The sequence below is a fragment of the Apodemus sylvaticus genome, chromosome 13 (genome assembly GCF_947179515.1).
Source record: "Apodemus sylvaticus chromosome 13, mApoSyl1.1, whole genome shotgun sequence".
In the NCBI taxonomy this organism is placed as follows: Eukaryota; Metazoa; Chordata; class Mammalia; order Rodentia; family Muridae; genus Apodemus; species Apodemus sylvaticus.
Genome location: NC_067484.1, coordinates 13,341,342 through 13,356,289, shown reverse-complemented (window position 1 = coordinate 13,356,289; position 14,948 = coordinate 13,341,342).

Sequence of the window (14,948 nt, the reverse complement as noted above, 5' to 3'; positions counted from 1 at the left end):
ATTGAATTCAGCCTTAGCCAAACCCTGTGGCTTCCCCATTACAAAAACTATGTTTTTATTTAGTTTTAATTTCCATTTTACATGTTTTCTAGCCTATCACATATATTCAGATATTCGGTAACGTTTGATAATGCTAGTAATTTTGAGTTGTCTGGGGCAAGATACCTATTTAGAATGCTAAATTCACAAATATGAAATGCTATTTTTGCATGCTGACACCCAGGAGAAATGCAAGCCGCTACTGTCCTGTGAGCAGCCCTGTGGCCTGTGTGTTACCGATGTGAACAAAAACCCTGGAGTTACTTTGATTTGTAAATGGTAAGAGAAATAAAGCCAGGAGCAGGGCGTATTTAGTTTGAAAATTGTATTGGTTTCCATCTTCTCTGATAATGTATTAGTCTGGGTTCTGAACTAACTTTCTCCTTATCCAATTATACAGAGAAAGAGAAGGTGTGTGTTAGCCTCCCTGTATCAAAATACTGGCACAGCTCTCAACTGGTTATTTACCAAAGAAATGCACAATTTGAAAGCATTCACAAAATTATCTCACAAAATTAATCAGTTCCAAATGTATTGCACTGGAAATAAACCCTATTGCCTTGTTTTTACAACTACTGTAGAACTTTAAGCCTTTTCATCTGTCTTTATAGCTTCTCCCTGTAAAACAGTAAAATCCCACAACACAGTTTTGAACTGCAAACTTGTTGAAGAAAATAATGTTTTTTTTCTCTTTTTTTAAAACTAACTACACATCCATGTCTTCATTCCCAGCACAAAGACATAAAATAGTCTCAGGGTTTTTTTTAATTTTAAGATTTAGTTTTAATTATTTTATTAATTACTTTATTTATATTTCAAATGTTGTCCCCCTTTCTGGTTCCCCCCCAAAACTCCCTTCCCTCTCCCCCTCCTCTTTTGCAGCTAAGAGGGGGCTCTCCCACCCACCACCCACCCTTTCCTGCCTCTCTAGCCTCAGATTTTTAATCCCAAACCTTGTTCTCTCTGATAAAAACCACGGAAAGGGAATAGCCCGGGGTTTACTCGATTTGCCCTTTGGATTTGTGCCGTTCCCCCATCCCCCCACGCCCAGGGCTTCCATGTGATGTGTGTGCAGCTCTGGAGTCTTTAATTCTTCATGTCACGCTAACTTACTCATTGCAACACACCCACACTTTAATGTGTCAATCTATCGCGCAACGAAGAAGGGTGGGCAGCTCTTGGTTCTCATCGCTGAGGGATGCTGTAACCCCCACACCTATGGAGAAAGGTCATAAAATCTGCCGTGGCTCTGTTCAACCACTAGAAGGATAATCTGAGCCACGTTCATGCTACCGCGTGCTTACATACGTGATGTGGAACCCTGGTTCTCAAGGAATGAACACTGAAGGCGAGTTGTGTACCTTATTCACCCTGGACCAGTGACAAGAGGCTTTGCCATTGCAATCAGGGGAATGAATTTAAGAGGGCAAGTTGTACCTATGAAAATATGTTTGTCCAGATAACAACTGGATTAGCAATTAAGACCAGGCTTTCTTGGTTGATATCCTGTGTGGTCAACCCTTTTGTTCTGATGATTCCTTTCTTTTGACATCTTTTGGAGTCTCTTCTGAGTGCCTTGATCAGAGGAAGAGGCTAGAAAGGAACCAGAAAGGTCCAGTGCCTCCATGAATTCCAAATCCTGGAATCATTTTCCCCACACCTTGGTTAAGAGTCTCTATTTCTTGCACTATAGGACAACAAAAGAGCATATGCCTGCATTTAAAAACAAACAAACAAAAAAAACCCAAACAAACAAACAAACAAAAAAAAAAAACAAGAGAACTTTGGCCAGCAGTTCCTTTAGCGAGCCAGTGAGCAGCCCCATGTCTGAGGGAAGCCAGGAGTTTCTCTGGGATTCAGCACAGAACCAGCCACATGCCTGGCCTGCTGCTCCTCTAAGTGACTAAACTTTAAGATAAAAGTATGAGCTAAATCTGTGGGTCTGGAATTCACTAAATTACTTCCTCTGACAACCCAGTCCTCAGTCAGAGATAATTTGATGATAATTGAGATTCACAATTGAGCAACATGCAAATATGTGGCTGTGAACAGAGTCTCAACTACCAAAATATACTTTCACCCGTAAGTCAGAATGCACACGTATGGCAACCCCCCATCTTTATTCTAACTTGCTTGTTGAAAAAATAAAATAAATAAAGCAAAGAAGCTGTACTGGGTTCTAGGGGGAAACACATTTCAAACTGCAGACTGGGAGAAGAAAGAGAAATTGTGATTAATCACGTTCATTACCAAGTCACTCTTCTGACCAGCACGCAATGTGCGAGGTCTCATTACCCCCTTCTGTAAGAAATGAGGGGAAAATAATCAGTGGAATGCGGAAAAGGCAAATCCTTTGGTACATGTCTGAAGTTGGCTAAGACTTTATTATTCAGGTGAGGCTGGGTGTCCCCTCTGGGTTTGCTGTGGGTACCTGAGAGCAGGCTCACAGTGACTGAATTGTTTCAACGTATCCAAATAGCATTGAAATGGACTTAATTGTTGCACTAGAGGAAAAACCATGTGTCCCCTGAGACTATTAGTGCCATTTAAAAGGCTAAATGTATCATAAAACCTGTCTTTAACAGAATAAAATTGTACAGACCAACACAATTTTCGTTAATGTTTTCCACATTTCTTGAAATGAGAGAGAAAAAAGAAAGAAAGACAGAAAGAGAGGAAGGAAGGAAGAAAGAAAGAGTCTATGAAGTAAGTTTCTTGAGCCACTAAATTTTAGGAGTATTTTAGATATACAGACCAAATACCTTTTAAAAAGTTAAAAAAAAAAATTGTAAGTTCAATCTGAGTAAAATCGTTCCAGCTTGCAAAGATAAACGTAGTCCCTTGCATTTCTTTCGAAATGTGAGGTTTTAAAAAAAAGTAAGATCAAAGCCACAGTGGTTCTGTAGCTGGTCTTGTTAAATATTTTGATTTTATTTTTCATTCTGGGAAAATACTTGTCCATGGTATTTTTCCTGTGCTGCCTACAACGTGCCTGGTAGACTCTGCTATTTTCTGGTGATGTCCGGACAGAAAAGGGTGGAGAAGGTTGACGCATTGCTTTCTTTCTGTTAAAGAGACAAAGGGAGATCCGTTCTTTCTAAAAGGAGTTGTGTGTATCACTGGGGGAACGCAGAGCTGAGACAGTGAATCAAAACGGAACTGAAAGAACAAATGTTTCTATTTATCTGTCTCGTCTTCTAACCAGGCTTGTATATCTGCTATCAAGAAAAAGCTCCTTCAAATAACTTCTGTGAATGTAATTGTTATGTTACACATTTAGTTGCTATAGAAATATATGATTCAATGTTTTATTCCCATCCAGCCTGTGACTTTTTCCTACCTAAGCAGCATACTTCCCCCCTTTTCTCCCTCGGACCTGAGTGATCAAGTTGTGCAGGGCTACAGAACAAAATAAAATGTGGGTGTTCTTTTGTTCTTTCTCTGGTGAGTCCTGGCGTTCGGACAGGATCAGCCAAACATGGTCGAAGCTGGAGTCTTGGGATTAACTTGGCTGCTTCAGTTCTTAAGTATTACACTCCAGGTGAGAGGGAAACAGTGATATCTTCTTTATTACTTATCAATGAACAAACATTTGAGATGTGCATTTACAAAAGATACAGCAAACTTGGCTGTGACCTAGGCATGGAGGGTGACCTAGGGAAAAAGGCCAGGAGCTGTTCTGCTGTGCCCTGGAAACGTCCCTGGCAGCATCTCATTTTCTTCCATTTTGCCTTTTATTTTTGAGGCAAGGTTTCAGCTATTCTAGGCTAGTTTTGAACTATTTATTTAGCCAAGAATAGCCCTGAGCTTCTGATCCTCCTGCCTCTGCCTCTTGTGGGTGAGGTACCGCCACGCCCAGTTAATGGAGCCCAAGGCTTTGTATATACCAGAAAAGCATCCAAAGAGCTTGACCTACAGTCCCAGCTCCATGGCACCATTCTTAAGGACTGGCCAAAACCAGCTGTGGTTCTAGAGTTTCATGAAGGGACACTGTGAAGAAGCAGTGTTAAAGACCAAGTTACAAGGTTAGGGTCAGAGCTTGCAGAGGTTATTTGAAGGAACTTTCCAGAATGGGTACAAGGCACAGAAATACATTTCCTGCTGTGACTTTTCCAGGTCACACCTTTCAGGAGCAATCTGACCCGTGGAACACTGGTGAGGTAGGCTGTCCCCCAAGCCTGTGAGCTCTCAGAGATTGGTATATGCAGCCTCCAGACCCAAGGACAATCTTTGTGGCCAGGGGCAGGCAGAGAGGGCCAGGGGCTGGCAAAGTTGGACTTGATCTCTCAGTCAAGTTGCTCTCCATCCTCCCTCTGCCACCCTAAGCCTCAGGAATCTTCTCTCACACACAGGTCCCATCTCTCTAAGCACCTGGGCCCAACAGGTACATGGGGAAGTCTTCCCACAGCAACACCTCCTAGTTCAACTTATCTTGTTCCTGGTGCCCACTCTGCCTTGCTTTTGTCTACCTTTATTTCTCCTTTAAAAAAAGAAAAGCACAAAAATACAAAAACAAAACCTTATTTGTGCGTTGTGTGTGTGTTTGTGTGTGTACCTGTACAGCATGTGCTTGTGTTTGTGTCCAATATGTCTACACGTGCATGCATATGAATGCTAGTGAATGCAGGAAGCCTGGAGGCACAAGGTTGTCAACTTCTGCTGCTGTTCTTCAGGAACAACCCACCTTATTTATTTATTTATTTATTTATTTATTTATTTATTTATTTATTTATTTAAAACAACAGCAACAACAGAGTCTCTAACTCAAACCTCGAGCCTTCTGGCCATTAAGCCTCAAAGATCCTCTGTCTCTGCCTCCCCAGCACGGGGCCTGCAAGCACCTTGCACCCTGCTCAGCTTCTTCTTCTTTTTTTTTATTTTCTAAATTTTTGTTTACATTCCAAAACACTTCCCCCTTTTCTAGTTCCCCCTCCCCATATTTCCCATAAGCCTTCTCTACACCCATACTCCAATCACCTCCCTCCTTTTTCTCTGTCCTAGTACTCCCCTACAATGCTGGATCAGGCCTTTCCAGGATCAGGGCCCTCTCCTTACTTCTTCATGGGAGTCATTTGTTATGCTAACTGTGTCTTGGGTATTCAGAGCTTCTGGGCTAGCTAATATCCACTTATCAGAGATTGCATTCCATGTGTATTCTTTTGTGATTGGGTTACCTCACTTAGGATGATATTTTCCAGTTCCAACCATTTGCCTACAAATTTCATGAATTCATTGTTTTTAATTGCTGAGTAGTATTCCATTGTGTGAATATACCACATTTTCTGTATCCATTCCTCTACTGAGGGACATCTGGGTTCTTTCCAGCTTCTGGCTATTATAAATAAGGCTGCTATGAACATAGTCGGGCATGTGTCCTTATTACATGCCAGGGAATCCTCTGGGTATATGCCCAGGAGTGGTATAGCAGGGTCTTCTGGTAGTGTCACGTTCAGTTTTCTGAGGAACCTCCAGACTCATTTCCAGACTGGTTGTACCTTCTTGCAATCCCACCAGCAGTGGAGAAGTGTTCCTCTTTCTCCACATCCCTGCCAACACCTGTTGTCTCCTGAGTTTTTAACCTTAGCCATTCTGACTGGTGTGAGGTAACCTCCACGTAAAACCAGACACACTGAAACTAATAGAAAAGAAACTGGGGAAGACCCTTGAGGACATGGGCACAGGGGAAAAGTTCCTGAACAGAACACCAATAGCTTATGCTCTAAGATCAAGAATTGACAAATGGAACCTCATAAAATTACAAAGTTTCTGTAAGGCAAAGGACACCGTCAAAAGGACAAAACGGCAACCAACAAACTGGGAAAAGATCTTCACCAACCCTACATCCGATAGAGGGCTAATATCCAATATATACAAAGAACTCAAGAAGTTAGACCCCAGGGAACCAAATAACCCTATTAAAAATGGGGTGCAGATCTAAACAAAGAATTTTCACCTGAAGAAATTCGGATGGCCGAGAGGCACCTTAAGAAATGCTCAACATCATTAGTCATTAGGGAAATGCAAATCAAAACAACCCTGAGATTTTACCTGTGCAGCTTCTTATATGGACACTGAACTGAGGTTCTCATGCCTCCACAGGTTCTCTTACCCTTTCAAATCCTAACTTACCCCTCATATCCACTCAAGAGCTATCTTTACCCCTAAGGCAGCCTTAGTGCTGTGGCAGGAATAGCATTCCTGTCCATGGTCTTTTGCCTTTGTAGCTTGACTTATCTCATTGGTCTTCCTTCTTTTTGTAGAGAAGACTCTCTCTCCCCTCTTCCTCTCCAGCTGCTGACTGCATGCCTCCTGAAGGTGAGAGCCAGGTCCCCTCACCCCGTAGTTCCCAGAGTGCCCTGGATGGGATCTACTTCTATGTGGCCTTCCATTTAGCAGGAAAAGACTTCTGTCCTAACCCCAGTCCTACAGAAACTCCATGCGTCCTCAGAACCATGAGCTCACCAACATTTGCAGGATGTGATATGTTCTTTTACACTCCGGCAGACTGTACACCAACCCCTGAACCCCTTCCTTAATTTTATTTCCTATTATCCAGGGAACACATGTTTTTCGAATTGATGGATTTAAATATACACTAGCCCTGAATTCAGTTGCTTTTCTTGCCAGTTTAGGGAGAGAATCAGATTCCACTATTCCCTGTACTCTTATATATTTTCCCTGATATACACCACAGAAAGGATTTCTGAAAGCTCCTGAAAGACAGACAATAAATCCAGTGCGTCTCCTTTCTTACGGTTTTGTGTTATATTCAGAAATACGATAGTTCTGCTTCATATTTGTATTCCCATAAGCATAGCATGTAAATAGTGAGTAAATATTTATTGAATTCAAGCTGAAGAACACAAGGAAGGAAGAGAGGGAAATGAAGGAGGGGCAAAGGAAGGAAGGAAGGGTACATCATTCCTCATTTTATTTTAATTTCTAATCAGATACACCCCCTGCCCCCAGCCCCCCAGCCCTGTCTCAAGAGCCAGTGGGGGCTTTGGGTTGTAACTTTCAGTGTAGGTTATGAAGAAGCCACTGGGTGAGTCTCTGAAAAGAAAACTCCAAGGTTTCATATTTTAAGATGAGGCAGGAGGCAGCTGTAATTATGACTGCACACTACTGTCAGCAGACGGAATGACTTCCCCCTTCCTGTCACTAACTCCCAGGTAGTTTAGTGTGAGTTATGCATGAGTTCATTTGCAATTCACCAATGCCCAACCTATTCTTCTTGAGCCTTCTCCCAGGTACTTGCTTCAGCAATAGTGTTCGGGGCACCCTTCTATCTGGCTGTTCTAAATAACAATGGCATCTACATAGCTTTAAAAAAAAGAATTGATTTTTGCACAATCAAAATTAGCCCTGTTTTTTTCTCCCCAATTTTATTTGTACTTTCGGCTGCAGAGCTCATTTTTGAATGCCTAAGATTTTTAGTGAAATTCTTGATTCCAAGGGCAGGGCTGTGGGTCTTGAAGGGAGTAACCCCTACCTTGAACTATCACAACAATCTGTTCTTCTCAGGGTGTTTGAGGATTCCAATCTGTTGCACCCATGCTGATATTAAGTGAGAAAATTTTAAATTCTTATTTTCTCTTATGGTTCTAAAACCCTCACAGCTCCATCATAGAAAGCTTGGGAAATACGGTGGCCGCAGAACAGATGGAGTAGAGGCTGTCCCTATCTTCGAGGGACTGTGGTCACACTTAGTTGTTTGGTCTTCCCATGGAAGGCATTTCCTTCTGCTGTGTCCCATCCACTTAGCACGCCAGAGGAGCATTTTCTGCACCATGTAGAGCTTGTCGCTTCTGAGAGCTGAGGTATGTCATCACAAATGCAGCTAGCAGTTCTTATCTCGGGGCTGAAGATTCCTCCAGTATCTCAGTTATAAACACAGTGTAATGGACGTCCTTGAAATGCATGTTTAAAAGCATGCCTCTATTTTTGAGAAATATTTCTGATTCCGAATGTGGAGAGCAAAGGCTATCAGTCTCGTCAGTGTACTCCCATTTCAGCTCACTAATGGCCGGGGTTAGAACACGCTATTTCTTTTCTTTTCTTTGCCACTGAGACAGAGTTTGTGTTGTCTTGGCTGTTCTACAACTGGCTCTGTAGCTCAGGCTGGCCTAGCACGGAGAGAACCTCTGCCTCTGGAGTGCAGGGGTTAACAGCATGCACCCCCACCCCTCTTCATTTGCTTTTCAATATTCAGCTTTTCGATTTTAGTTTGACTAAACATGATTGAATCATTAAATTGTGTATGTTATCTTTTACGTAATAATATTTTGGTTAAAATATTTGTTCTAGAATTTCTTTATATGTTACTGTTCATCAGTTGGTTAAAGATCTTGTTCCTGGGAGAAGGGAGACATGTAATTAGATTATAATCTGAAAAAAATGATGGAAGAGAAAATGATCTCTTTCCTATCATCATTTTGCTGAAAAGGTAAAGTTAAAATTTTGTTCATGAACTTGGGGATATTGAGTTGTGTACTCTTCTAGAGGTTATTTCATTAATTTTATGAATGGGAATTTTTTTTGTATCAGAGATTGTATAGACCTTTTCCCTGTCTGATGTCTTCCTCCCTCTGTCTGTCCCTCCCTCCTTCCCTCCCTCCCTCTCTCCCTCCCTCCCTGTCTCCCTCCCTCCTTCTCTAGTGACTCTGAGATCTTTTTCAGACCCTTTGCTCACTTTTTCCTATGACTTCGTTTTTTTTTTCAGTTTTATTTGCCTCAATATAAGAGGATAAAATATTTTGCTACAACTTAAGGCATCAAGGAAATATGTACAGCTTAACCGAAGGAGGGCAGATTGGCCACTGCCAGCCTCCTCACCCGCAGGAAGCCCATGTTCTTTTTTTTTTTTTTTTTTTGTAGTTATCCTGTAATTACAGAGTATAATTTTTTATTTTTATTATTATTATTGTTAATATTTTTATTTTCTATATTCTTTGTTTACATTCCAAATGATTTCCCCTTTCCCGGATCCCCCTTCCCCATATGTCCCATAAACCTTCTTCTCTCCATCCATTCTCCAATCACCTCCCTCCTTTTTCTCTGTCCTTATATTCCCTTCCAATGCTAGATCAATCCTTTCCAGGACAGGACCCTCTCCATACTTCTTCATGGGAGTCATTTGTTATGTGATTTGTGCCTTGGGTATTCAGGGCTTCTGGGCTAATTAATATCCACTTATCAGAGATTGCATTCCATGTGTATTCTTTTGTGATTGGGTTACCTCACTTAGGATGATATTTTCCAGTTCCAACCATTTGCCTAAACATTTTGTGAATTCATTTCTAATTGCTGAGTAGTATTCCATTGTGTAAATATACCACATTTTCTGTGTCCATTCCTCCTTTGAGGGGCATCTGGGTTCTTTCCAGCTTCTGGCTATTATAAATAAGGCTGCTATGAACATAATGGAGCATGTGTCTTTATAGCATGCCCAGGAGAGATATAGCAGGGTCCTCCGGAAGTGTCATGTCCAGTTTTCTGAGGAACCGCCAGACTGATTTCCAAAGTGGTTGTACCATCTTACAGCCCCACCAGCAGTGGAGGAGTGTTCCTCTTTCTCCACATCCTCGCCAACACCTGCTGTCTCCTGAGTTTTTGACCTTAGCCATTCTGACTGGTGTAAGGTGAAATCTCAGGAGGGGGGAATCAGTATCCCTGACTTCAAGCAATACTATAGAGCAATAGTGTTAAAAACTGCATGGTATTGGCACAGTGACAGACAAGTGGATCAATGGAATAGAATTGAAGATCCAGAAATGAATCCACACACCTATGGTCACAAAGGAGCCAAAAATATACAGTGGAAAAAAGATAGCCTTTTCAACAAATGGTGCTGGTTCAATTGGAGGTCAGCATGCAGAAGAATGCGAATTGATCCATTCTTATCTCCATGTACTAAACTTCACTCCAAGTGGATCAAGGACCTCCATGTAAAACCAGACACACTGACACTAATAGAAAAGAAACTGGGGAAGACCCTTGAGAACATGGGCACAGGGGAAAAGTTCCTGAACAGAACACCAATAGCTTATGCTCTAAGATCAAGAATTGACAAATGGGACCTCATAAAATTACAAAGCTTCTGTAAGGCAAAGGACACTGTTAAAAGGACAAAACGGCAACCATCAAATTGGGAAAGGATATTCACAAATCCTACATCTGATAGAGGGCTAATATCCAATATATACAAAGAACTCAAGAAGTTAGACCCCAGGGAACCAAATAACCCTATTAAAAATGGGGTACAGATCTAAACAAAGAATTTTCACCTGAAGAAATTTGGATGGCCGAGAGGCACCTTAAGAAGTGCTCAACATCATTAGTCATTAGGGAAATGCAGGGAGCCCATGTTCAATCAAGCTCTCTGCAGAAAACAGCCGGTCAGCCTGGGTCTCCAGAGCAGACAAGGCCAACACACTGCATTCAGAGAGTCACAAAATTGACATCTAAGAGGTGATGCCTCTTCGAGCAAAGCCTGTGTTCTTTCCATCTTTGGGCGTCCCTGTCCTGCACCCTGGATGCTGGTGTTTCTGTTGCCTTGACTCCTAGTGGGGTGGGAGCTTGCATGTTCTTCCTCCAGCACACTGCACAACCCTTCCTGCTTCTCAGCAATGCTTCTGCCCACTGAAAAGATTCTGGGTGCAGTTTGCCCTGTTCAGAGTCTGAACAGTAGTACCCCCACCCCCCCCACCTCACCCCCACCTCCCCATACACCCACCCCACCCCCCCTTTCCCCGCTGCCTAGTGTTGATGACTTTGTCCCTTGAAATAAGCTCCGTATTTCTAACAGAGCACCTGCCAGGCCCCAGAAGCCTCACTAAGCTAACCGTAAGTGGTTGTGTTGCTAAATGGATCCCATGCTAGCAAGTGTAGAACTGTGCACTAGCATCTGTGGCACACTAAACGATTTGGGGCAGTTCCAGGGAACCTCTGGTGTGCAGCAAGCAGGAGACAGGTCCCTGTGATTGGCCTCACCTGCAGGGGAAGCCTTTCCAAGGCTGAGTTTCTTTTGTGCTGTGCATTTCCCCTACCATTTGGTCACACCCGCACTGGAGGGTGGGTTTCACACTGCTGACCCCCAGGGAAGAACTTTGGAAGCCATTAATCACCCTCAGCTACTCTTAGGAGATCTTAGCAGGCTCTAGTGGATGGGTTAATCAACTTTTGCTTTTATCACTTAAAGTTATTATTCAAGACTTCCTAGTCTTTATAAATTTTTAATCTCATTAAACTTGCTTAAATTATTTCAAAGTAAACATATTTTGTTTATTTTTAATCAGAAAAAAAGTAATGACCGAGGTACTATCTTGATTGAAGTCTTGCTGTGGTGAATTTGATCCCCTTTCCCAATTTATACTAGAGAGCTATGATCAGGGTATGGTGAGCTGGAGAGAACTACCTCTCCCTTTTACAGTGAGTCATGCCCAAAGGACAGGGTCCGAGCCAAGCACAAACGTTTCCCCAGTGTTTAGCGCATTTTAGAAAGTTTTAGAAAGAGTTTACTACATTCACTTGACCCATGAGCTACACCGTCTCTGGCGTGCGCCTCTGCAGTGCACCTGAAGGTATCTGTTTTCCTGATTTGTAAACCATACATCACCATGGGAAAGGCAGCTTTCTTCGATGGTTTTGTGTGTGCCTTAGGATATTGTTAACTAGGCTATCACCTATAGCCTGGGCTGTCACAGCTTTTCGACTCTCTGACCGCCATTGTGTTGCTGGCCATCTGAGGCAAGAACCAGTCTAAGGTACACTGCCCTTTACAACCTAACCAGTTGTTGAGCAAATCTGATTCAGAAGTATGCCATCTTATGAGAGTAGGAAGGAGATTTGGCTGGACTTCTCTCTGTGCCGGCTGTGAGGAGCGTTGCTGCATCTCTGAAGAGTCTAGGCTACTGTGTCTGCTTTGGTGCTGCCGACACCATTGTGGGATCTCCTTCCCCTGCTCAGGAGTTCCCTTTCTTGTCGCATTTCATCCATCATGCTGGCTCCTCTGCAATTTGCTGTCTTTCCCACTAGCATTTCACATTTCATCTGTGTAATCCGTTTTCTGTCCCCCTCCGCCCTCTTGCCCACCGCTCACCCACCTAAATCATGCTTTATTTCTGTCCCGGAAGGCCTTATGGTAATTAAATAACAGTGTTTCTTCTAATATTTCTAGGAACACTTTATTATTTTATAGTAGACATGTGGGGTGCTGTGAATTGAAATGGACTTCGGGCAATTGCTTACTTTCGATATTGGTCTGTCATTAGTTTATATCTAAAGGACAAAATCAGGCATATTCTGCTTTCTGATGCCATGAACGTAGTGGAAGCAAAGGCTGCCTGTCTGTGAAGGCAATGTCTCAAACTGGCGCTGGCTATCTGGGTATTTTCTCATTCGGCAAACAAGGAGCTGATTTAGACTGAAAGAAAACATTTTCTTGGGGGCAGGCTAAAGGTACAGAGTGACGTCATACTAGGTGGAGACAACCTGGCAGGTCTCTGTATTCAGAGGGGACATGTTCTAAACCCTTTCCCCCCACCAGGGACTCCTTAAAAAGCAAGAGGTGAGTGTACTGTGTTTTCCTAATGCATACATGCCTGTGATGTGAAGCTCAATTCATAAAACAGATACGGCAAGATACTAACAATACTTAATAAAGTAGAAATCGTTGAAAGAATAAAAACATCACTTAGATTCAGACAGAGGTTAAACTCACGTAAATAAAGTGACAATGAGTGAGAGCTGGCTGCACAGGTCTTTGACTCGAATGGCTGGGATATAATTTAAAACAAAACCAAAAGTCACCCCCACACAGGAGGCAGCATGGGGAGGAACAGGAAGTGTGGTGGGGAGAAGGAGGCTCCACATAGACACGTGGACCGGCTACATCTGGAGTTTCTCATTCATAAAACCCGGTTAGCGTCTCTTCATCCGACTGTGGTTACGATCGAGTTAGACAATTCCTGCTGGGCACCTGGCCTGTGCTGAGACTTAGAATCGTTGGTTTCTTTTCTTCTAAACCTCACAGGGCTGGCAAGCAGAGAAGGAAAGCTACTGCTGGCTGTTGTCCGATGTTCTTCCATGCTTGTGATAGCACAGTTCACGTCGGTGTTCACACCTGAATTTTAATGTTTCTAATTGTGAAAGCCTCCCCCTCCCTTGATCGACTGAAGCAGATCACACATGCTCTGGTGTGCGAAGCCCTGGCACTGCCGTGCGACACAGTGAGCGTCACTTAGGATTACACTTTTTGGTAACAGACATGTCAGCAGAGAATGAGTACTCAGACACAGGAGCTCTGTGTGCTCACAAGGATGTGGCGAATCCCCACTCGAGGACTGTTTCATATATCTTACAAAACACCAATTAGAGAAGGAGTTTAGATGTTTTCTCCAAAGGCCTTAGCGTAAGTATATACTTTTAAAGAATATCCTAAAACTTGCAAGTAGCATTATTTTTAGGCAAGGCTGTGTAAACTTATTTTCCCACTCACATCGCTAAGAGGTGTAGATGAATATGATGCTTAATTAGACGCAAAAAACCTCAACATGCTTTGTAGGCTGTGAGCTGATTAGACCAGCGCTCCTATGAGTGCCGTCGGCTACAATTAGACTCCGAGCCTGGCTGTCCATAGATTTGTCTCTGACTTCCTATGTCTGTGCGATTTCAAATTTGAGTGTTCTTTTTATATATTATGAAGAGGAATGCCAAATATTTAGAACAGGAGTACAGCTTCTCAAGCAAAGACTTCCAAAACAACTTCAGAATATTCAAACGTAAAACAACAGTGATTTTTGTATTGTTTTCATGGAAACGTTACTTTTTTTATGTTTGTGCTGTTTGACCAACCCAACAAAAGGCACGTGATTTAGAATGGAGTCTTCCCCAAGCTATTTCAGACTTGAAAAAAAAAAAACCTTAAATAATAATTCTGTCTCTTTCTTTCTAGGGGTTTCTATGAGTTCATCTTCCCTGAACTAAAATGGAAAGTTCCTATTGTTGGATTCCACAATAGGATCAAAGCACATTCGCCTTTATGATTTAAATGAATCTAACAGAAGAGAGTCTTTCTAGATTATTCTCTATGTTCTTAGATCAAAAGTGATTATCTTTGCTAGCTCTAATTTCTGGTGCAGCATTAGTCACTCCCGGCGGGGCCTCAGCACCTTACATGTTCAAAGTGCTCAACAATTATTGATTAGCTAATCTCGCACCAGTGCCATGGGGTAGGTCATTCCTGTCCTTTCTTCCTATAAACTCAGAGGTCAAGTGCTCTGCCTGTGGACTGGGACTTGGACTTGCTTGCTGCAGACCAGAGAACCCAGATGCTTCACCTCTTAGCTTAAGATACAGTGGAGAGAAACAAATCAAAATAGATTTTAACCGTTCAGTGACAGAACAGTAAATATTTGAAGTTGTTATTTTGCTTTAGATCTGGCTTAGAGCTTTTATCCGGAAATCACAGCTCGTTTTGTAAAATTACAGTAATTTTAAAGACAATTAAAAAATTAAACAGAGTTCCTGGTGGAAAGGTCAATTCGAGGAAGAGGCGACTTACCTCCTTTTTAATAATTAAGCTGACTGAAAATGGGGCTGGCTTGCTAAGGGCACTGTGAGTCTTTTTATGAGGCCTTTTCTGATTGCCTGCTTTGATGAAGAAGTCTATTTAGGAAGACAGGAAGTGTGGCAGTCAGTCAGCAGTCACCAGAGTGGTGTGAGTTGATTCTTTGTTATGAGATCAGCTCCATCTCCTTCTTTGACACAATGTAGATCCTGCTGCCTGGAGACTTCACAAGGGCAGTGTGTGTGCTAGAGGTCAACTTCTGGAACTCACAAGGTCACTGGGTCCCTCCTTATTGATGCATTCACCAATAAAGTCAGTGACAATATTTCTCCGTTTACTT